General features: G+C 40.6%; 1 long non-coding RNA gene across 1 annotated transcript in view; it reads left to right on the top strand.

Annotated features, from left to right (window-relative positions):
* The window catches only part of LOC311580693, a 32,921-nt gene extending 17,617 nt beyond the window's left edge, over positions 1–15,304 (top strand). The window contains exons 2-3 of the long non-coding RNA XR_014773565.1: positions 13,938–14,137; positions 14,886–15,304. This is a non-coding gene — a long non-coding RNA (uncharacterized lncRNA). The remainder of the gene's footprint in view (positions 1–13,937; positions 14,138–14,885) is intronic.
* Positions 15,305–22,632: the final 7,328 nt, after the last annotated feature.

Here is a 22,632-nt window from a genome sequence, read left to right as displayed (position 1 = left end):
AAAATGTCAGTGTATGGACTGGAGAGATAGCTCAGGGGTTTAGAGTGCATGCTGCTTCTGTAGAGGACTGGAGTTCAGTTCCTAGCACCCATCTTTATCAGCTCCCTACAGCCTGTTAATTCCAGGGTCACCCTTTGGACGTCCTCTTCTGGCCTCTGTGAGCACCTACATTCAGGGGTGCACGCACACACACACACACACACACACACACACACACACACACATACACACACACACACACACACACACACACACACAGACACTTAGAAATAAAAGTTAAGTCCTTAAAACATTTCCATTTAATATACTTATTCTTCTAATTACTAACAAGAAAAAAGTTGTGTTTGACTCAGAACACAATGGTTCATTTGCTTGGTCCTATCTACTCTTTACTAAATTTTCTTCCAGGTAAAAAGTTTGAAACCCAACTTTTCTCCAAGTCTCTTTTTCCTTTAAAAGACAAGTTCCTAACCATGAATTGAGCAAGACAGTACAGTATCATATTTTTTTTTTAAAAATCCTTCTTTGATTAAACTAAACCATGTTTGTTTTCTGCAACCTATAGGCAAAAAGTCTAAGCTAATGACAGCATTAAAGAGAAGATTAGATGTGCCAACGCATAGTTTATAACCGTATATCATTGTGTAATATTTCATTGTCTGACTGTTCTGTAGTGTAGTTTTGCATTTGCCTACGGAGACACGTCACTTGCCTTTCAGTTGTTGGCTACTAGGACTAAGATGTCAATTGTGCATGACCATTATCACATGACTGTTGACTAGGTGCAAGTCTTCTGGGTGCACGTAGCAGGATGGATTAGAGCTGCAATATATATTTGGCATTTGCAGGTAGTCAAGTATTTTAATAGCAATTACGGCATTTTATCCTGCTATCAGAAACTTATGAATTCCCGATCATTTTACATCCTTATTGAAAATATCTTCAGAGTTTAATTATAGTAATACTGTCGGATGGTGTCTTAGTCACGGTTATTATTGCTATGATGAGCCACCATGACCAAAGCAACTTGGGGAGGAAAGAATTTATTTGGCTTACACGTCTACATCACTGTTCATCATCAAAGAAAGTCAAAATTCAAAGCAGGAGGATTTCTAGGAGTAGCAGGGCCACAGAGTATTCTGAACATAAACGTAGTTTTTGGTCAACCTGACCGTGCATAGAGAACTTTTCGCTATATCAGCAACTGGCTGAGACGATGTGGCTGTTAGGCATGAAACAAAATGGCTGTAGTTATGCCAAAAGGACCAGGCCTCACCACTGATCACCAATCAAATAAGAAATTTTTAGATTAAGGAGCAATCCAGAGCTGGGAGAATGTATATTTGAAACATACTTATCTGATAAAGAACTTCTATTCAAGAAATATAGGCTTTAAAAATCTCTTTAAGATAAAATTTAAAAAATCTAAACAACTTAATTTTTTTTTTAAAAAAAGAAGTGGTTAACATAGATTGTCTATTTGATGTTATTTAGAGTAACCTAGAAAACAGACTTCTGGATGTGATAATGAGTTTCTAGATTCCATTAAAGGAGAACTGAGATGGGCACATTCCATCGGCCAGAGTCTTGAAGGCACATGAATGAGAAAGTCAAATAAGCATGGTCATTCATCTCTTTCTGTCTCATCATTATGAATGCAATCTGACCAGCTGCCATTTTACCTTTACCACCAAGATGGATTGAACACTGATGTTACATGTTTTATAGCAATTCTTTGGAAATTTCACATCGTGTACCCCAATCACACTCACTTCCCAGTCCTTCCATGTCCATTCCCCTTGTGACGCCCCCCAAAAAATTTTAAAATAGAACAAACAAAAACAAAAACAAAAAAACAAATCCAATTTGTGTTGTCTATATGCTCACTAGAGCATGGTCAAACTCCCAATGGCCTACCCCTTAAATAGAACTGAATCCTTCCCCTCCTGCATCCCCACAAGAAGTCATAAATTATAAGAGCTACATTTCAGCATCTTTATCACACTTGTTAAAGGTTCTCTTTGATGGCTTCCTGTTTAGGCTCTTAACAGGGGGGATGGGTTGGGATGGGAGTAGGGGTTGTCACAGAAGCCTTCCACTGTCCCTCTTTCTCAACTGTGTGTCTACAGTCATTGATATCCCTGCAAAAGTAGCTCCCTTGCCCTTTACATCAGCGTGAGCACAGATCATGGTTTCTGATGATGCACAGAACGTGGCCCCCAGCTTCATCAGGACCACAGAACTCCAGCAGCAGCTGGGACCATGGACATCAACATGGTCTCAGGTGGCTTCATAGGCCACCCGCCTCAATATGACTCTCAGCTTCAGCAGGTCCCACGGACAAGAAGAAGGCTTCAGGTCTCGGCATAGGCCACAGACACTGGCCTGGCCTTGGGTGGTAACATGGGCCACAGACACCACCATGACCCCTAGCTACATCAGGACCATGCCACTCAAATCCCTCAGCTGCGGCCGCAGGGACCAATAGGCAGCAACATGGCTTCAGGTGGCTATACAGACTATGTACAGGTGGGTATACTCATATCAACATGCGCCCTCCCCAGAAGGCAGCAAAGGCCACAGACATCACCATGGCTTCAGACAGCAGCAAGACTGCGCATGTCCACATGGACCTTGGACTTCATCACAGCCTAGTGCAGCAAGCAGCATGAGCCAACATAGACTGCGGGGGCATCACAGATCACGGTGGTCCTCAAAAGAGGTCCAACCCAGTCAGTGAACCATTCCTCATCTCGGGCCTGTGTTGTTGCCCAGAACCAGGTCAGGTTGGGTGTTCAGGGTTGCGTCTGCATCTGCATAATCTCCAGGCTGCTGCAGACCACCCTGCCGGTCCTGCTGGGCAACAACATGTTTCACTGTCGACGGCAGCCCTCTCTCACACCTGTGGCCACTGCATCTCCACGGTGCATTTACGGCTCAGTTGGTTTTCCCTCCATCTTTCCAACCTCTCCATCACATAGCTCATCATATTGGCAGTGGAAGCTTCAGTGTGTCAGAGGGTAGGTCCCGCCCCCCCACCCCCAAACAGCTTTACATGCATGCATACACTTCAATGATTTAAGGTCTCTGGGTTCTGGCATACCACAATTACTGGACCCTCGCTGAGACTCATCTTTGGATATCTTCTGTTTCCCAGAGTCAGGGCGATTCTGTGGATAGATAGGGGACCTGAGGGCTGGTTCCGTGTTATTTCCCCTACTGCCCATGGCTCTCGGTGTCAACTCTCGTGAGGCCACTGGGCTCCATCTTTGTGCTTGTAGCTTGCTCTCTTTGTCTCTCAGCAGGCCAGCTGCCTAGGACCACTCCCATTTAGCAAAGACCCCCCCTTGCTCCCCCATCCCTCCATCCCCCCATCCCCCCTTCCCCCCCCCCCCCCCGGACTAGGCAGTGCTCTCCAGGTACCGGATCCTAGCCCGAATGGTAGCTGAGTTGGTTAGCTTGTGCCCGGGCTCCCACTGCCTGCGTTTGCCAACAGTAGTAGTGTGTGGTTTTCATTCTGTTTCATGTAGAATAAACGTGTTAATCAAATCAGGAACATTTCTTTCTTTCTAATCTCTTCTCTAATTTCTTTTTCTTACTCTAAGCTTCAGCAAAGTGTCTGAGAGCCAACAGACTTGCTTTCCTGTTGATATGAGAGGAAAATTATCTAACCTTTTACTATTAAGTCTTATATTTATGGTGAGCTCCCGTGGATACTCTAAGTTAGTACGGGGACTTTCCTTTCTTTTCCTAGTTTGCTGGGAAGGTTTGCTTTTGTTTCAGTGTTTTGTTTGACCAGGAATGGCTGAAATTTTTGTTCAGATTTTTTGTTTGTTTCTTTGATTTTTTGTTTGTTTCTTTGATTGCTTGGTTGGTTGGTTTTGTTTTCTGTTGTTGTGCTTTGTGAGATGATCACATGGTTTTCACTTTTAATCTGTTAGTATGGTGACTAACAGTGATAGAGTTTAGAAAATTAAATCAAACTAGGATTCTTGAGAAGAACTTCACTTGACATCTACCTTTTGGTCCAAATTGATGTAAGTTTGGGGTTTTTTTGGTTGTTGTTGTTGTTATTGTTGTTGTTATAATAAAAATTTCAATCTATGCTCATAAAACATAACAGTCTGTAGGGTTTTTCCTGTACCACTTTCAGATTGGTTGTTACATCTTGGTGAAACTAGGATCACAGGATGGGTTGGGAACTGTGTGCTTCTTTTTAATTGTCTAACTAAACTGGTTGCTTTTTATCTTTGTTGAATGCTTGGGTGGAGTTCACCTATATAGCCACCTAGACTCAGTGGGTTCTCCATGGGAACAATTACTTCAAAATTCAGTCTGTTTAACAGATGCAAGAAACTTAAACATCCGTTTCTTTTTGCCTGAAAGAGTTTTATAGTTATATGTAGACAACATCTTTTTCTACAGTGTCATGCCCTGTAAACGTCAGCACCCTGGAGTCCCCAGACTCCCCACTAGCCTTTGCTCAGGGAGACAACCAGTGTCCACTTGGATTCCTCTGCTCAGCGACACAGTCTGGAAATAGTTTCTGGGCAACAACGTAACATGATGCTACTGTTCGTCTCATTGTATTTGGTCATGTAAGTCGCAGTCATGCACTGCCTGGTATCTTTCTGCTGTCCCCTTCTCTCTTTTGAGATAGGGTCTCACTATGTAGCCCAGGCAGGCTGTATGGTACTCTCATTCTCCCTAGTGCTACAATTGCAGTTGTGAGCTACCAACTCTAACCTTATATCCGGTGTCTTGGAAATCAATGCTTCATCCATTTTACTTATTTCAGACAGCAGAGACTATTCAGTTTCTGCTATTTCACATTGGCTGGAAGCCCAAGTCCATTCTTCAACTTTTTTTTAAGATTTATTTATTTATTATGTATACAGCATTCTGCCTACAGGCTAGAAGAGAGCACCAGATTTCGTTATAGATGGTTGTGAGCCACCATGTGATTGTTGGGAATTGAACTCATGACCTTTAGAGGGAGCAGTCAGTGCTCAAAACCTCTGAGTCATCTCTCCAGCCCCATTCTTCAACTTTTAATACATTTATCTTACCCAAATCTGAACAACTTATTTCTCTTATACTGTAGTTAAATTTGTCTTAGTAATACTTCAAAACTTTGACACATATAAAAAAAAAAAAAGAGTAACTTTCCTCCAGGAGGGGTAGAACCAAGCTTTCTTATTTGATTTAGCTCAGTGCTTGACTTATAATTTTCACTGACCAGCTTCATAAAAGGTCTTTAGTATAAACTATTGGGATCAATTTGACAGTAAGACTTTGTGTGATGAATGCATTCCCTAATTGTTAAAAAATAATTCAGGAAAAAAAAACCTTAACCACTCCACCCAATTCTTCTTCACCACTGCACCATTCTTTGCAGAAAACTTGGAAACCAGCCATATTCTCTTTTGTGTCTATTTTTCCCACCACAGTGAGTTGGAATGAATGCCATAAAGACATTTTTTAACTATTCAAAAAAAAAAAAAAAAGAAAGAAAAGAAAACAAACAAAGAAAGAAAGAAAAGTAGAAATTCTTCTATACGGACCTGTGTATGGCATCTATTTAACCATCAAAAGAACGGTAAACTTAAGAACTAAATTGTCAACAGGAGCCAAATTTTAGGTTTAACTTGTTCAAGGCTGTCAGTGAGTCTCACTGTTGTCTAATATTTAGGCTGGAGCATCTCCTGCGTGAGTAATATGTACCCCAAGCATTCACTGCAGGCTGCGAAGTTCTTCTCTTCTGACCTATCTTCCAGTAAGCATTATTCCTACTGGCAGGTAAGATACATTATGGGAACTGGATAGACTTCAGTGGCAGGAAAAGGCTGAGCTCATAGCAGGCTCATTGCACACAGAATGCTGCAAAGCAGTTTCTTCAAAAACAAAAAACAAAACTGTGTGATCGTGTGAGAGTATGTGTGTGTGTGTGTGTGTGTGTGTGTGTGTGTGTGTGTGTGTGTACTTATGTGGGCATGTGTGAATATACTTATGTGTGTGCACACACGTTTGTGTGTACTTATGTGGGCATGGGCATGGGCATGTGTGTATATACTTATGTGTGTATGTGTGTGTGTGTGTGTGTACTTATGTGGGCATGAGCATGTGTGTATATACTTATGTGTATATGTATATGTGTGTGTGTGTACTTATGTGGGCATAGGCCTATGTGTGTATACTTATGTGTGTGTGTATGTATACTCATGTGGGCATGGCATGTCTGTGTGTGTGCTTCTATGTGTATGTGTGTGTGCATGTATACTTATGCAGAGTGCAGAGTAGAAGGGTAAAATGCTCATCTCATCAGCCAGGAGGCAAAAGAGAACAGAGGTCAGACTACCACTATTCACTTTGCAAACACACTCCCAGTGACCTAAGAAAAATACTTACCAAACCCCACCTCATAAATATCTACCAATTCCAAATAGCATCACCTTCAATGTTGACACAGGAGCCTTTGGAGGACTTTCAAGGATCTAAGCTATAGAAACACTCAAAGAGGGTTTTGTATTCCTGAAGTGCTAGTATCCTCTGCGTCCTTGCTTTTCAGAGTAGAGAGACAGAGCAACCAGACAGTTGTGCAAGTGCTGAAGAATGGCATCCAGGGTATTTTTGGTTTATTTTTTGCCACATTCCCAACCATAGCTGATGGCTTATCACCAGAATAACTAGGTTTTAGTAGCTTCAAAGTATAGTTATTTAGTATTTTGGTTTTATTTTTTTCCTTAAATTAAAAAACAAACCCACACTCAGACAAAGCCTCTCTTTTTATGCTATAACATATTTCTTAAAAACTAATGTTAAAAAAAAAAAGATAAAATTGCCCATTCACACATGTTCAGCTTTGAAGGAAAAGCAACTAGGTGTTGGATTACCAGCTGGCTCTGCCAAATCTCGAAGCCAAGTTGATAAGGTTAATTGTTCTTTATAGTAGGACTTGAGTGATTGCTCTCCTCACAGCAGACTATTTCTTAATTTTTCACTTTCTAGACAAACAGCACCAGATTTCTGAACGTAGGACAGTCACTTTAATCATTTAAAAATAATCCATTCCATCCTGATTTTTATAAATGGGATGTTATTATTTATGCCATCTAAAAACGTCAAGCCAGAGCCTTAAAAACGGCGTATGTTCGGGATAAAGCCTGCTTTAATTTTTCTGAATAGTTCTTACTCAACATTATCTTTTTCAGCGTTAAATGATTTAAGTTCAGGGTACATAGTGTGATGTTCTGCTATTTGTATGGGAAATGAACCTTATAGAGGGCTAATCGCCTGTCACCTCATAGTTACTGTATTACTTCTCTCATTGTTGTGACATTAATAATACCTGACAAAAACCAGGTATGGTGGCTCATACCTGTAACCCTACCATTCAGGAAGTTGGCCCTGACTTTGAGACCAAAGTAGTCAATATCGTAAGTAGCAGGCAATCTCAGATGTACCCAGCGTGACAGGGAGGAGGAGAGGAAAGGATGGGAGAAGAGAGGAGAAGGAGGAGAGGAGGGAGAGGAGAAGAACGCCTTTCCCCCTGTACATCCTTTGGCTGCATCTACAACTCTCACAAGCTCTGTGTCATGGAAGCTTGTGGGCTGACTCTCCTGCGCCCTTGCTGGTGCCCTCTCTTTCTGAGATGTCGTTGCCTCTTCGTTCACCTGCTTTGTTTACTTTACTACTTGTGGGCCACTGCACCAAGTGGCCGTTTCTGTCCTGGCATGATCCCTTGACCATAGGAATCAGATCTGAATCCGCCTTGCTTGTCTCAAGGCTCGGCTCTGGCCAGCATCTTTAGAAGGTACCAGCTCTCAAGAAAGAGACCCGCCTCAGGGGTAGACAGATCCTGGTTCGGATCCTGATTCCGTCATTTGATAATATGGACATTTTTTCCCCCGCTTACTATTAGCTTGCTGCTAAGTAGAATTGTCTTCTGGCTCTGTAAATGGAGTTCTAAACTACCAGGAAGAATCCACAAGACAGTCATTATTCCTCAACCTACTTAGGGACAGCAGGGCAGGAGACAATCCTTATTATCTGTGACCTGAAGCCAGACACTGGGAGGCTGAGACAGGAGAATTCCTTCAAGTTTGAGGCCAGCGTCGCATACATAATGAGTTCAAGGCCACCCTAGGGCTTCATAGTGAAGCCTCCTCTCAATTAAGCCAAATAAGTAAATGAATTAAAAACATGTGACCTAAACCTGGGAATCAAGAAGGGAGTTATACAAGAGTTTTTCTTTCTGGCCCCACTCTAATGGCTCTCTCTTCTTCTACGCCAAAGCCACGTAGAATACAAATACTGATATTTCATTTGGGAGGTTCAAACCCAAAGTGTTAGAAGTGAGAAAATAAAAGTGAGGCTGGCAAGAGTGGGGAATCTATAGCAGGGCAAGGTGGTGCCTGTTCAAGCTCGCCTTGCCTCATGACCAGCCCTGAGGAGGTACAGGTGTGCCACCGGTGGCTTGGGAGGTATCCCCATAGGCCATCTTGAGAGAAAAAAAAATGCCTTGTGGCAATTTATGGAAAGAAATAAAGAAGGCAGAATCTCTCTATCTTCTGTTACCTGACTAGGTTAAAAGAATTTTTTTTTGACTAGTTCATTTTTACACTATGAGTATTAACTCCTCTCCAAGTCTAGATTTCTATGGCCACGTGGAATACTAGATCATATGTTCTACGGCATTCCATTCAAGTCTGGGGGCAAGAAACTGAAACTCTGGGCATGTGGCTAGTAAATGCCAGGGGCAATCTGATGCGGGTACATATGACCGAATCAATAGACTCCATCCAGCACTACTTTCCTCATTTTCTAGTAGATGAATAACATACAGTGTTCAAAGACTTTTGCCAAGGTCACATTGCGGCTGAGTGGTGGTTTCTGGAAACTGTATAAGACCAAGGTCAAGAACTTGCCACGCAAAAGCCTGACAACCAGTCCCAGAACCCACAAAAAGCCAAGTGGGGTACTGAGGCAGAAACAAGAAAGGCCTTGCCTTGCCAAGGTAGCAGAAGGGGAGAACTAATCCCGAAAGATGACCTCTGACCCCCACGTGCGTCCTGCGCCAGGCGGAGCACACCCTCTCCACCCACCACCCCCGGAAAATTTGAAAATACCTTGGATTTTATGGAGCATGAAAAAGAGATTCACTAAAGGTTTTTGCAGCTGCAGAACGACAAGTTAGGAACTTTTAAACAAAGCCTTCTGTGTCTGTGCTCCGTCGCCTCCTCTGACAAAGTGGCAGGGGTAGGTGATTCCAGAGCGTCAGGCGTTGCAGACAGTGTTTCAGGGTTCTGAGGGAACCCGGATGGGATCTAGATCCTCAGCTGGCTTTCAACACCACCTCCCAATCATCCGCTGTCTCCATCTAAACTGTACCTACTAAGGAAAGGAAGGAGGCAGACGCCACAGATCTGGATTAGAAAAGTCTAAGGGCAGAGAGGAGAGGGCCTGAAAGGCCAGGGATAAGAGGATCGGCCATGTCTCTCCAAAGGCAGCCTGAGGGCCAAGGAATCAGGGCTGTTCATGCGGAGAGAGACGAACTGCCACTCCTGCTGACGCACATTCCGTCTGAATGCTTCAGCAGATACCGAACTGGCCCACGTGCCCAGAAGCCCAGGTGTACGCCACTGCTTCCGAGTGACAGAGTTGCATCCAAGACTGACCTTGGCTTCTCATAATGGGTGGCAAGCTATTGTACTGGCCCAACTCCACCATAGCTTAGATGCACCTTGGGACTGAGGAGGTCCAGACCAGCTTCTGTCTGGGTGTGTGGCTGGCCTTGGCAGTGTCTCAAGTAGGTATCCCAACACCGTTATATTCCCCTTTGTAAGATGTAAAGAACTCTATACTCACATGTTTATTTCTGGAAAGCACATCTTTTGATTTAATTTCCTTTCTGCTATTTGGCAGAGGTCCTTCAGTGAAAAGAATAATACAAGTTAAGTCGTACCTTTAACGCATCTTTCATCAGCTGGAGAGATGGCTCGGCAATTAGGAGCACGTGGTAGCTCACAGCCATCTGTGACTCTGGTTCCAGGGACTCCAACATCCTCCTCTGACCTCAGGGTATGACAGGCATGCCTGTGATGTGAAGACATACGTGAGCAAAACAACTATACATATACAATAAAGAATTTAAAGAGGCATTTTTATTATCTATTCACATTCTTTAGTTTTGCATGCATAATTCAGACTCAAATTATACTAAGTTCTTACTTTGAGAGTTTCTCACTTGAAATCTTAAATGCAAGAATTAAATTGTGTGTTTGTGTGTGTGTGTGTGCATTTATATCTTTAATGCAGCAGAGTCATTTGTCTATCAAAGTGCAAGTATGCTGAAGCATTTTACTATATTTTAACTTTTCATGGGTGCACATGACATGCCACTTGTGGGATCCAATAAATAAAATCAGACTCTGAGTTTGTACTACCACCCTTCCTTTTTTTTTTTAACTGATAAAAGATAATCCTTATGTATGTTCTGAACTTAGTAATCATTAACTTTGTCTGTTATAACCAGTGGGGGAAGTAATTTTCTCTTGAAAGGAAACTCCCTGTGTAATGTCAGTATGAAATGCCAGGATGAGAAAAGAAGAAAAACGTTGTAGCAGCAACTACAGTCTCAAAAGTAGTATGTGAATGTAAGAAATGCAATTCATGCATTTTATTTATTTATGGATATAATATTAATGGTAGAGATGGTATGGCTTGGTCACGCTGGCATATGGCTTTCCTTGAGTAGTGGAGGGCAGTGGGTGGCACAGGTGGCAATAGCACATTGTAGATCTTAGCATGATAGAACTACTATTTTAAGATCCATCTGAAACCCAAGCAGATCAAAGGAATTGAAATGGATCTGTTGGTATCAAAGTACAATTTCCATGCTGCTTTACTCGGAGCCCTGATAAACAAAAGTATTCAATTACTTTTTAAAAATTTAACTGTATTTACATAATAAAAACTTGCTTTACAAAAGGTCACATTAACATTGGCATATTATCAAACAGTTATTCATAAAAACAAAATATAACTGATGTAAAAACAAAAACTATGTATTCTTGATCTCGAACGCAAATTCTAGTCAGGTAATTGAATTCAATTAAATGGTATACATTTTAAAAATTTGTTGTTATTATTATTATAATTCATTCACAGTACATCCTGATTGTAATCCACTTGCTCTTATCTTCCTGTTCCCACCTTCCCTCCTTTTTCAGTTCTAGTCCCCTCCCCTAGATCTCTGGCAGGTAGGGTCCTCCTCCCCCATCATCTGACCACACCCTGTCAGGTCTCATCTGGACAGCCTGCATCTCCTTCCTCTGTGCTCCCACAGGGCCTCTCCCCTAAGGGGCAGTGAACAAATCAAGGGCACCAGAGATCTTGTCAGAGGCAGTCGTTCCCCCCCCCCCCATGGAGAGTTAGCTGTCCATTGGCTACATCTGAACAAGGGATCTAGGTCTGCTGCTTACATTGTCCTTCCTTGGTTGGTGCATCAGTTTGTGGAGGCCCCCCAGATCGAAGCCTGCCAGCCTTGGTAGTCTCCTTGTGGAGCTCCTGACAATCCGCGCCCCCTTTCTATCCCACAAGTCTTATATGCAATTTGCAGCTCTTCACCTAGAGTCCAGTTGTGAGTCCCATTATCTGTTCCCCGCTGGGTGGAGTCTCTCAGAGGACATCTGTGAAGTATATACCGTGCGTGTCTTTCTAGGTCTGGTTTACCTTACTCAGGATGCTCGTTTCTGATTCCATCCATTTGCCTGCAAATTTCAATATTTCCTTGTTTTTCATGGCTGAGTAGTAAACGCGCTGTGTAAAAATGTGCTAGAGTTTCTTTATCCACTCTCGGGTTAAACGGTATATTTTAGAATTTAAAATTTTCCATGCACCTGCAGCATGAGCTATGAATCATGGAGATAGTGTTTATCCGCTCAGCTGATACTGGAGTCAACCAGGGCATATAGAGCCTCGGCTGCCTGAGTTGCAGTTGAGTCATTCATTACTTGAACTTAACCACTTCAGTTCTTAGCTTTTACAGAACCAAGTCATTTAAATGTTTGCACATTTTGGCTCATTTCAATCCCAATTACCACTAATATCTATGAGAAGGAAAAAAAAAGCCACTAAGGAGGCAAGGAAACCTCTTCAACATCACCAATTGCTTGTAGTATACTTCCTGGTGGTAACCTCTCATAAACAACGTTGACAACTTCCGTTCTTAAAATATGTGAAAATTAAATATAGTAGCAAAACCTTACATAGTCTTCAATCAACAAAGTCTATGAATTAATGCAGACTGGAAGTGCTCACAAAGAAAAAAATATCAGTCATTTCAGTCATTAAACAATTCAGTTGAGCCTGCTATACTTAATCTAACACTTTTGAAAGTTATGTTTATCTGAGAAACAGAAGTCTAGTCCCAGCTAATGAACTGGCAGAAGAAGCACGCAGCAAATACATGGATCCTGGGATCTTGCTACCAATTCTGATACAGCTCATCCATCTTATGGTACCTTTAGGAGGTGGGGAAGGAGAAGTAAGGTAAATAAAGATAGGTTTTAGATGAAAATAATTTTATCTTATATAAAGTTACATACTTTTTTTCCTTTCACTAGCATATCGTAACCTAAGAGTAAATATGTATGGTGATATTTCAGAAATTTTCAGAATAGTGTTAGGCTGTTGTCAGTTGTAACACCATGGTAACCTGTGGCATGGGTAATCCACACTCAAACCTTGACCTCTTCAGTACTCTTAGACCTGACAGAATTTCTATCATCTGAGAAATGACAGTATTTTTTGCTTCTGCTTTCTTTTTTTTTTTTCCTTCTTCTTCTATGTATATCCTCTTTGACTAACACCACACTACTTTTTTGTAAATTAAAAATTGCTTTTCCAAAAAGCCAGCTGGATGATTTTTTTGATGGATAGATATTCAGTGCTTTAACGAAAGGCTTTCATTCATTTCATAGCAAGATCCCAATTTAACTTCAGAATTAAACATCAGATAATTGCCGAACAGATTCTTTGTACACACAGGTTTGTACATGGATAGAGTGACAAGCGATTCCTGCTTTCCTAGATGGCTGACGAATTTGTAAGTAAAGATCACTGCAAAAACATAATCCAATATTAGACACACTGACTGTGAAGTGAAAATGACCCAGAATTGAGAAAAGACAGAAGGTCTAAACTTTTCTGAATATCATTCTGAGTCTCCAAAGTCACAGTTTTGGATGTTAGAGCAAGTGCAGCCCACTGAGAGGACTGACCACCTGAAGCAACACTAAACAACTACAGCACAGCTGACAGCATCTGTGCGGCTGCATGGCACAGCATCCGGAACTCAGAGGCAGCCACCAGTTCACTTGCTCTTTCCCTAAGGTCTCAACTGCTTACAGATTATGAGCTCTGTAGTGCCCACTAGGTGAACTCCTTGAGAATTCTAATAAGGTATCAGTTTTTTTTTTTACAGATTCATTTTAATTATTACTAATCGTGCATGTGTGTCTGTGTCTGTGTCTGTATGTGCATATGAGGTCAGTGGCACTGGATTCTCCTGGGAGTTGGAGTTACAGGTAATTGTAAGACAACCAATGGTGTGAGTGATGGCAACTGAACTTGAGTCTTCTGCAAGCGCAGTGTGTGCTCTTAATGTCTGAAACACCTCCTCAGATGTCATAATGCATTAAATATATATATGTATATATATATACATACATATGTATACACTTTATGGAAGGGTTGTCATTTGAATGTAGGTGCCAGGTCAGGGACATTGGATTGCCCTGGAACTGAAGCTACAGGTAATTGTGAGTTGCCCAGCTTGGGGACTAAACTTAGGTCCTATACAAGAGCAGCATGCGTCCTTAAACACCGAGCCATCTCTCCATACCCTGTAATGCATGTTTTTGTTTGTTTTTTAGGTCAGCCATCCACTCCTGCTGCAGGCTTTCCTACTGGACCTATTCAGATCAGCTGTCACCCGACAGATGCTTCACCTGTGTAAACTTCCGTTTTAACGGGTACTAGGTGGTAACAGAGAGATATCAGCTCTACCACACTCAAGGAAAAAGGAGAATTAAATTGGCTTTTGTGACTGAAGAAAGTATTGGGCAGCCAAACTGTAAGTTAGGAAAAGACACAGAAAAATCACAGGAAACCTGGAAACATGGAGAAAGGTCAATATTAGTTATACAGACAGAAAGTGAGAATTTTCTAGAAGAATGTGAGACAGACCATTTTCAGATACCCCCTACACTGCAAAATAAATAAGTTAATACATAAATGCATTATTTCTCAATAACTCATAAAGACTTTATAGTACTGTAGGTGGGAAAATCTGGGGCATAAGCATCTGATTGCATGTAATTGATAAAGGTATTGCTACAGTGTACCACCAAAATCTGGAATACTGCCCTACAATACTAGCTATAAATAGTCAATGGGTTTATAAACATGCTATTGCTGTTAAAATAGTTTAACTCAATCCAGTGGTTATTTACTCCCTCCCCAACATTTCAAAAGAACAAATGACCCTTGTGCAGGGCACATACCTCTAATCTCAGCACTCTAGAGGAAGAATCAGGAGGATTTTAGGGTCTAGATAAGTCCTGGCATAGTAAGTTTGTGGCTAGCCTAGCCTAGATATTGAGACCTTATCTCTAAACAATAGCCAAACAACCAAACAATAACAATAATAACAAAATACCCACAAGTACAGGGAATACTAATATTTGATGGTTTTCTATTTTTAATTTACGTATAGTTTGTAAATATTTTCAAAGTGGCCTAATTAAACAGTCTGAGACAGAATGAAATGTCAGTGAGCTGTGTAACAGTTTCCTCTGAGACGAAAACTTTCATCCTTGCAGGTAAACTCCTTAAGTCAGATGGTAACTCAAAATAGTTTTAGGAAGTTCCTGAAACTGAGCAGATTCACTAGGTCCCTCGCTGCCAGCGTAAGCAATAAAAGCTGAGAGTCCCCCTCGAAGCAGCAGAGCCAACCTGCAAAGAAGACTCGCAACCTAGTCAAGCTGCAAAGAAGGCTTTGAGACTAGACCATCTGCCTGGAAGAAGCCGAAACCAGCCAAGCTGCCTGGAAGCACCTGGAAATGTCTTGCTCCAACTTTTTGGGCTGCTTGTAAGATGTGAAGTGTACTCTAGGGTCCCGCTTTGTAAGCTGTCACCCATGCTGGGGTGGGCTTTGGTGATGCAGCTGTCTCTGAGTCATTTATGCTCCTGTAAATAACTTGTCACCCATATTCCTGTAAGTAACCTCAATAAAACTCATTGTTTCACCACGTTGAACTCTGCGGGTATCCTTACTTGCTCTGCTGCTACTCCTGGGTGAGTAGATGTGTGCGTTGTGTCTCCCTAGGAGAAGTTTGGTCACACAACACAAAGTGAATGTTTCCTGACTTTCATAATTTTTGTTAACAAATATCTTTAAAAAAAAAAAACTAGAGTAGGTAAGAAATGTTGCTATGGGAGAAGAAGGAAGAAAAAACAAGCAAATAATAAGAAGGAATATACTTCAAAAAGAGTAAATTAATGGTGTGGGAGTAGAAAAGGCAGAGGAAATTATTTTGGAACACATTTTTAAAATCAGATGTATTCATGTCATCAGAACAGGGGAGAATACAGAAATCAGTTTATATGGTTCATTACACTTTCATCATAGTGTTTATATCAATCCTATTATTGCTATGTGGTCACGTGACTGCCAGTGGCAGAGCTAGAATCTAAATGCCTGTTCTCTGGCTGCAAATTGCACTCTTTCTCTTACTTCATGCTGCCTTCTATTCAGGCTATCTGTGTGCTTCCTAGACGCTTAGAGCGAGGCGCTCTCTACCTCCAGCATCTAGGAGCTAAGTGACCACAGGCAAATTACCTCAGTCTCTTTAGGTTCATATTACTCACCTGTGCAGAGGAAATCATGACATCCTGTCATTACCGAAATGTTGGACAGCTAAGTAAGGCGGTATTTGATAATAGTAACTTTTATACATATAAGTCTTTGTTGCTAAAACTTATAAAGATAAGATTGCATAGGCAAGAGATATTATCTTTGAGGACTAGTAGGAATCTTAGTGGGAAATAATTGCTCTCTTAGACACTCTCCTAGCCATTGTTGAGTTATCATTACAACCAGTTTAATGTTTCCTCATCTTGTTAAGGGTGTCATGACGTGGATAAATTCAGAGCAAATCAATAATATGGATAGTTTATTGAATAGATAAGATCCGCAAGAAAATATGGGCTGGGTTCATTAGTATGGAGACAATAACAGTCTCTTAATACTTAAAGCATTGTCATAAGAAAAAAAATAGAACAATGTACCGCTGGTTTGGGAATGTCGTCAGTTAGTGGTGCTGTAGTGAGAAGCTTAAAAGGTATGGCCTTGTTGGAGGGAGTATGTCACAGAAAGCAGGCTCTGAAATTTTAGTTATGCCATATTTAGTTGTTCTCGCTTTGTACTTTGTCCTTGCAGTTGAGGATGTGAGCTCTCAGCTTCCTGCTCCCGAGGCCATGTCTGCACTAGCTGCCGTGCTCTTTCTGTCTGTATGGATCTAACCCTTTGGTACAGTAAGCCAAATAAACCCTCCTTTCTCTAAACCACCATGGTTTTATCACAGCAACAGAAAAGTGACCTATACAAATAATTTTTGTTCCTGTTCTCTGAAAAATAATCTGAAGGTTATTATGGAAATATAGTATAGATATAAGATAGAATTTACTGGTAGAGTTGTTTGTTAAGGATTGAAATAGTCTATTAAAGGACATGGAGTTTTTGTTACTGACTTTTCCAAAGAAAAATGGACACAAATCAATTTTATTTGGTCAAGCAGATAGACTTGCAATCACAGAACTAGAAATGCTAAATTACAGGGATCTTTCTTCAAAAGCTCTCTGACTAATGCCCTTGGCTAACATAAAAGGTATAAATTTTTTTATCGAAGTATGCAAACTATGTGAATATATTATTATTCTACAGTATTTTAAGTTGGCATAATTAAATTGTTGTAATCTTGTTAATATGTTTCTACAGGTAACTTCTGTAGTACTTACACAAGTACCCATGCATTTATGTGTACTTTCAGAAATATTGTGGTATCTGTTTTATATATGCATTTTCGAGTTACTTAAATACAACTTACTGTTTGTTTTGCCATTTCCATAAAGTCTTGTGTCAGTAAGGTCTTGCGTATTTCTCACAGTTCTGTGGCCTTAATAACATGCACCGCGTCTTCCTTTCTATATGTTCCTTTAGTGATGAACTAAGAGGTCAATTCAAATTCCTCATTCTCACAAACTGTATTGTGAAGACTGTATTATTTTTTTGTGCTTCTTTTTCTTTCCCCCCTTCTCCTCAGAGTGTGATCAGGTGTTCATTCACAATTTGGACAATTATTTTTGCCAAATCTCTTCTCCAAAATAGGAGCAAGCAAATGAGGAGAGGCCCTGTTTCCTTATCCACACTCAGGGTTACTGAATTGAATGGTTTCCTCTCTGGTGATTGGAGTGAAAGAGTTACTCGGTTCTAGTTTTCTTCTTTACTTATTGAAGTTATATCCTTGTAATTTATTCTTACATTTTATCCTTCTTCACATCTGCCTAGGGTTATCCCCGTGTCCACTTCTGGTTTGTTATATTCATCTATTTGTCTGTTACAAGTGGCACTTAGGCTGGTAGCTGACGTCCTGACATTGTTAGGTCACCCTTTCTCAAGGCAGCTCCTCATGTATTCAAATTTTCTTTCAAGTTCAGGCTTCTAACTTGTCTACAAAAAGGGAATAAGGTGTAATGATATCTTACCTTGTATGTGGGTCTTTATTAGTAATTAATGCATATGGTCTGTTAGTTCACGCCCTTTATATAGTGCTTATAAATCTCTCAAGACTCAGTGGTATGTGAAATTTGATCTGAGCAGCTTCTACAAGCTCCCTGAAAAGATGGATATTGATATGATCTGTTCATTAAACTATTCCTTGTTTTCCCCTTTAAAAATCCTTCTAACAAGATGATAAATTCTAAGAGGTGCTTCTGTTATTAAAAAAAAAAAAAGGCTGCCCAATCATAATACACTTAAGTAGTAGAATAACTCAGTTCCCTATTTATATTGTAAGAATCACAATGACTTCCTAATATGTGTCATACTGTCGTATGGCCTACTGCGACTTAGGGAGAACTAAGATTCTGAGATCATCACCCCTTGGCATCGGCGAGGTAATGACTGTATTCATAATAATTATAAAATACTTCTTCTTTTTCCACTGTGTGGCTATCTGTACTGATCGTGCACCAAGAACAATGGTAAATGGAATCAGGTGTGATGGTACACGCCTGTAATCCCCGCACTCAGGAAGGTAGAGGCAGGCAGATCTCTGTGAGTTCGAAGCCATCTGGTCTACAAAGTGATTCCAGGACAGCAAAGCTACACAGAGAAACCCTGACTTGAAAAACCAAAACCCAAACCAAAAATAAACAACATAAAACAAACAAACAAACAAATAATGGTGATAAAACTGTCTGCACTTTTAATCAAGCATGAGTCAAAGCAATGCCACAAAACTGTACTAGTGGACAGTCCATCCTTCATTGACATACCCTTGCAGCAAACAAAGTCATGACATAAGTAAAATATAATTAAAGCATTAGTTTTATTTAACAAAGAATATGTTCACAGGATGCGGTGGCACACACCTTTAATTCCAACATGAGCAGAGTTTGATTGAGGCTAGCTTGTGCTCCTTAGCGATTTTCAGGTCAGCTAAGGTGAAACCCTGCATCAAAAACTATATATGTATGTATGTATGTATGTATGTATGTATGTATGTATGTATGTATCTGTATATATATATATTATTGCCAAACATGGTAGCACATGCGTGTAAACCCAGCACTTAGGAGACTAAGCAAAAAATACCACGAGTTAATGTTTAGCCTGAGCTTAATAGTGAGAATTTCTCAAGAAACAGAACAAAACAAGCAAAACAAGAAACAACACAAACCCCCAAAACTTGCAAAACTTGCTTTGGAATGAACAATGAGTTTTATTAAATCTTAATACCTAACAGTATTTTTAATTTTTTAAGAATGTTATGATAGAATAGGAAGATTGCTTGACTATCTTAAGAAAAACAGCTCTGCCATTGTGTAAATGGAACTGTCATTACTAAAAGCTGAGGCAGTCCTTGGTTTTCGTGGGACATTGTTACTATGTGTGAAAAAACAACTGGCTGACAAATTTCAGTCATTAGACTTTGGGACTTCGCAAATGCTTTCTGAAAAAAAATTTAAAGTGAGTCAAGTTTAAAGCTGTCAAGCAAAAAATAGAACTTTGGAAATTTTTATTCATTACCATGAGCTCGACAGCTTCCAATATTTAAAGATTCCTCAGAATGTGTATGGTTTTAAAAATAAATATGCCAACACTTAAAAATTTTATGAACTAGTGAATAAATATTTTTCAAATAGCCAATGTAGGAAGTTACAAAATAATATTAGAGAAGAGAGCTATTCGAATATGAAAATCAGCTAATGAATTTATTCATAAAGATTTATTGCTATGGTTAAGATTCCATATTGCATGAGGCATTTCAGGACTTAGTACTCCTGAGCATTAGTGTATTATCAAAAATTATAGGGATGGAGAGATGGCTCAGAGGTTAAGAGCACGGTCTGTTCTTCTAAAGGTCCTGAGTTCAATTCCTAGAAACCACATGGTGGCTCATAACCTTCTACAATGAGTTCTGGTGCGCAAGCACACATTTGGGCAGAATACTGTATAAATAATAAATAATTAACTCTTTTAAAAATTATATATGCAGTTACCTAAAGTGTTTATTAAATATTTAATGTGAAGACAAAGTTCTTTACATGTATATATATATATATCTTCCCTCTGCGATATGGCCTTCCTATGTAGTCCTGACTGGCCTCAAACTCACAATCCTCCTTCTCCAGTCTCTCAAATAGTGGATTACATGCATCTGCCACCATGCGTAGATTTTCTGTATATGTTATAATACAAATATTAGATGGCTTTTCCTGCAGGAGATAGATTATACTTACCACAGTTAAGGAAGCCAGTGACAACAGTGTGGTGAACCAACAAGTTTGTTGGGTTTTCTTTCCTTTCTTTTCTTTCTTTTTTTTCTTTGCTGCTGTTATTTATTTTGTTTATCTTGTTTAATTTTTTAAAACAAAATCTCAGAATGAGTCTTGGAACTCATTCTGCAGATCAGGCTGGGCTCCAACTTCCAAAGAGCCATCTGCCTCTGCTGCCTGAGTACAGGATTAACGCCTAGCCACCTATGCCTGGCTGTGTTAGCGTTTCTAACAGGAGCATTGCTGACACAGGCTGCTGTGTCACAGAAAAGCTCCATCTGGGCATGGTTTACAACTCTGAAAGCATGCTTCGGAGGAGTTCCCAGCACATCAGGCAGCAAGCTACACCCCTAAGCAGAGGCGGGCTCTCCTACAGTGACACTTTCCTGCTTATGGGGCCTCAGATAGATGCCTTGTGAGTCTTGTAAGTTTTATGGGTTTCTTGAGTCTTAAAAGTGGTTTTTTGAGTTTCCGGAATCTGGTGAGGCTTTCCTCTGGGAAAGAGTGTCTCAGTCTGGAGTTAAGAAGTACACACGAAGGAGCAACATATCATTACAAATTGAATATGGAGACAGATACGAGAATCTAGACAGCTGTCAAACCAGGCATTGACAAGGTTTAGGAAATGAGCAGTGAGACCATTCTATATTTTTCTCTGTTTGAAAAAGAGGAACTATTCTTCACAAATGTTATTTGTGTTAATAGCAAACGGGATATTCTGTTATTTTCATTTTTTTATTTATATTTATATTTATTTTTACTTTGGTTTTTTGAGACAAGGTTTCTCTGTGTAGTCTTGGCTGTCCTGGACTCATTTTGTAAACTAGGCTGGCCTTGAACTCACAGAGATTCGCCTGCTTCTGCCTCCCAAGTGCTGGGATGAAAGGTGTGGGCCACCACGCCCAGCTTATTTTGATATATTTAAATGAGCAAATACAGACATATTTTCAAAATCGGTCTCAATTTCTAACAGCAATTAATAGGAGACATAACACACATACACACCAAACAAACAAACGAAACAAAAACAAAACAAAACAAAGCAAAAAAAACCTTGAGTCCTGACTGACTTTTAAGAGTGTGGACTTCCTGAAATGAGTGAGTGTGAGGGCCCCTACTCTGAGGATACAACACTCAGCAAAACAACATTCTTTTTCTAAGTGATGCATGCAGGGATCATCACACATAAAAACAGAATGAGATTGTTTAAGAACATTAAAAGATATGATGATATGATGCACCGTGCTGCTCAGATGTTCGTTCATTCATTCATTCATTATTAGTTTTTCAAGACAAGGTTCCTCAGTGTAGCACTGGTTGTCCCAGAGTTTGCTCTGTAGACCAGGCTAGCCTTGAACTCAGAGATCTGCTTGCCTCTGCCTCCTGGGCACTGGGATTACAAGTTCTAGATATACTTTAAATCCAGTGCACCAGGAAGTCTTTTCTGGGGGCAGTTACCATTTAATCAGGTTGACATATGAAGTATTAGTAAGAGCAGCCAATTAAAGGGCTGGTGGAAGGTCAGCATAAGCAGAGGGAGGAAGTTTCATCAACCTGAAATAAGGAAAAAATCAGAGAAGAGGCCAACATGTCTGTGACCGAGCAGCCAGCCGAAAAAAGCAACACCAAAGAAGGTTGGAGAAACAAGCAGAGCCTTTGTGTCCCTGATTTGGGTGAAAAGGACTGTCCAGTGAGAATACGCGTTGAGGTGTCAGGAACTTCCCCCAGCTGTTGTGTGGACAATGGATTGCTGGGTCAGACGGGTAGAGGAAGTGGTGGGTTACATGGTAAAGGTGTTGGTCCCAGGAGGAGCCAAGCAACTCGACGAAAGAGGTGGTGATGGAGTCAGAATAAAGAGAGTAAAGCCTAGATGTATTGTGATGGAGGCAGTAGGACCTGGTGATGGATTTGGGGAACTGAAGCGAGAAATCCAGGATGATTCTTAGGTTTTTGACGAGTGCGACCAAGTGATTGGGCATGCTTGCTGGGATGTCCCATCACGCCACGATCACATCACCGCCATTTCCATTCCCATGAAACATTTCATCAAACTCGCATGGAAAAAAATCCCAGTTTGGTCAAGCCTAAATCTCTATTGACTCTTCAACTGCGCCTCAGAAGCGAAATACAGATATTCGCCCAAAGGGGACTGTTTGTTCTCTATGATCTAAGATTTCAGTGGTTTGAGCCTAGCTGCGCAATGCTACTATAATTGCCTAATGGATTTATTTACCTTCTTACTTTCCTTGGTAATGTCTTTTCTTCCAACCCCATCACTTCTCTTTATTTTTCTCAGCTAATAGTGACCATTGCTTCCTATTTCAACCAAAGGTGCATTCCACACCTCGGAGCACATTAACCAACGTACTGAAAACTGAGCCTTCAAGCCCCTGATTGCAAAGGATGACTTATCTGATACATACCGGGCACATTCTGTGTCTGAGCTCTGGATGCCTCCTCCTTGTCTAACTGCGAGCACTGTTTTACTAGATAACCCCTGTCTTCCTG

This window comes from Acomys minous (genome assembly GCF_964271855.1).
Source record: "Acomys minous genome assembly, chromosome: 13".
In the NCBI taxonomy this organism is placed as follows: Eukaryota; Metazoa; Chordata; class Mammalia; order Rodentia; family Muridae; genus Acomys; species Acomys minous.
This window is presented reverse-complemented; position numbering and strand designations above follow the sequence as displayed.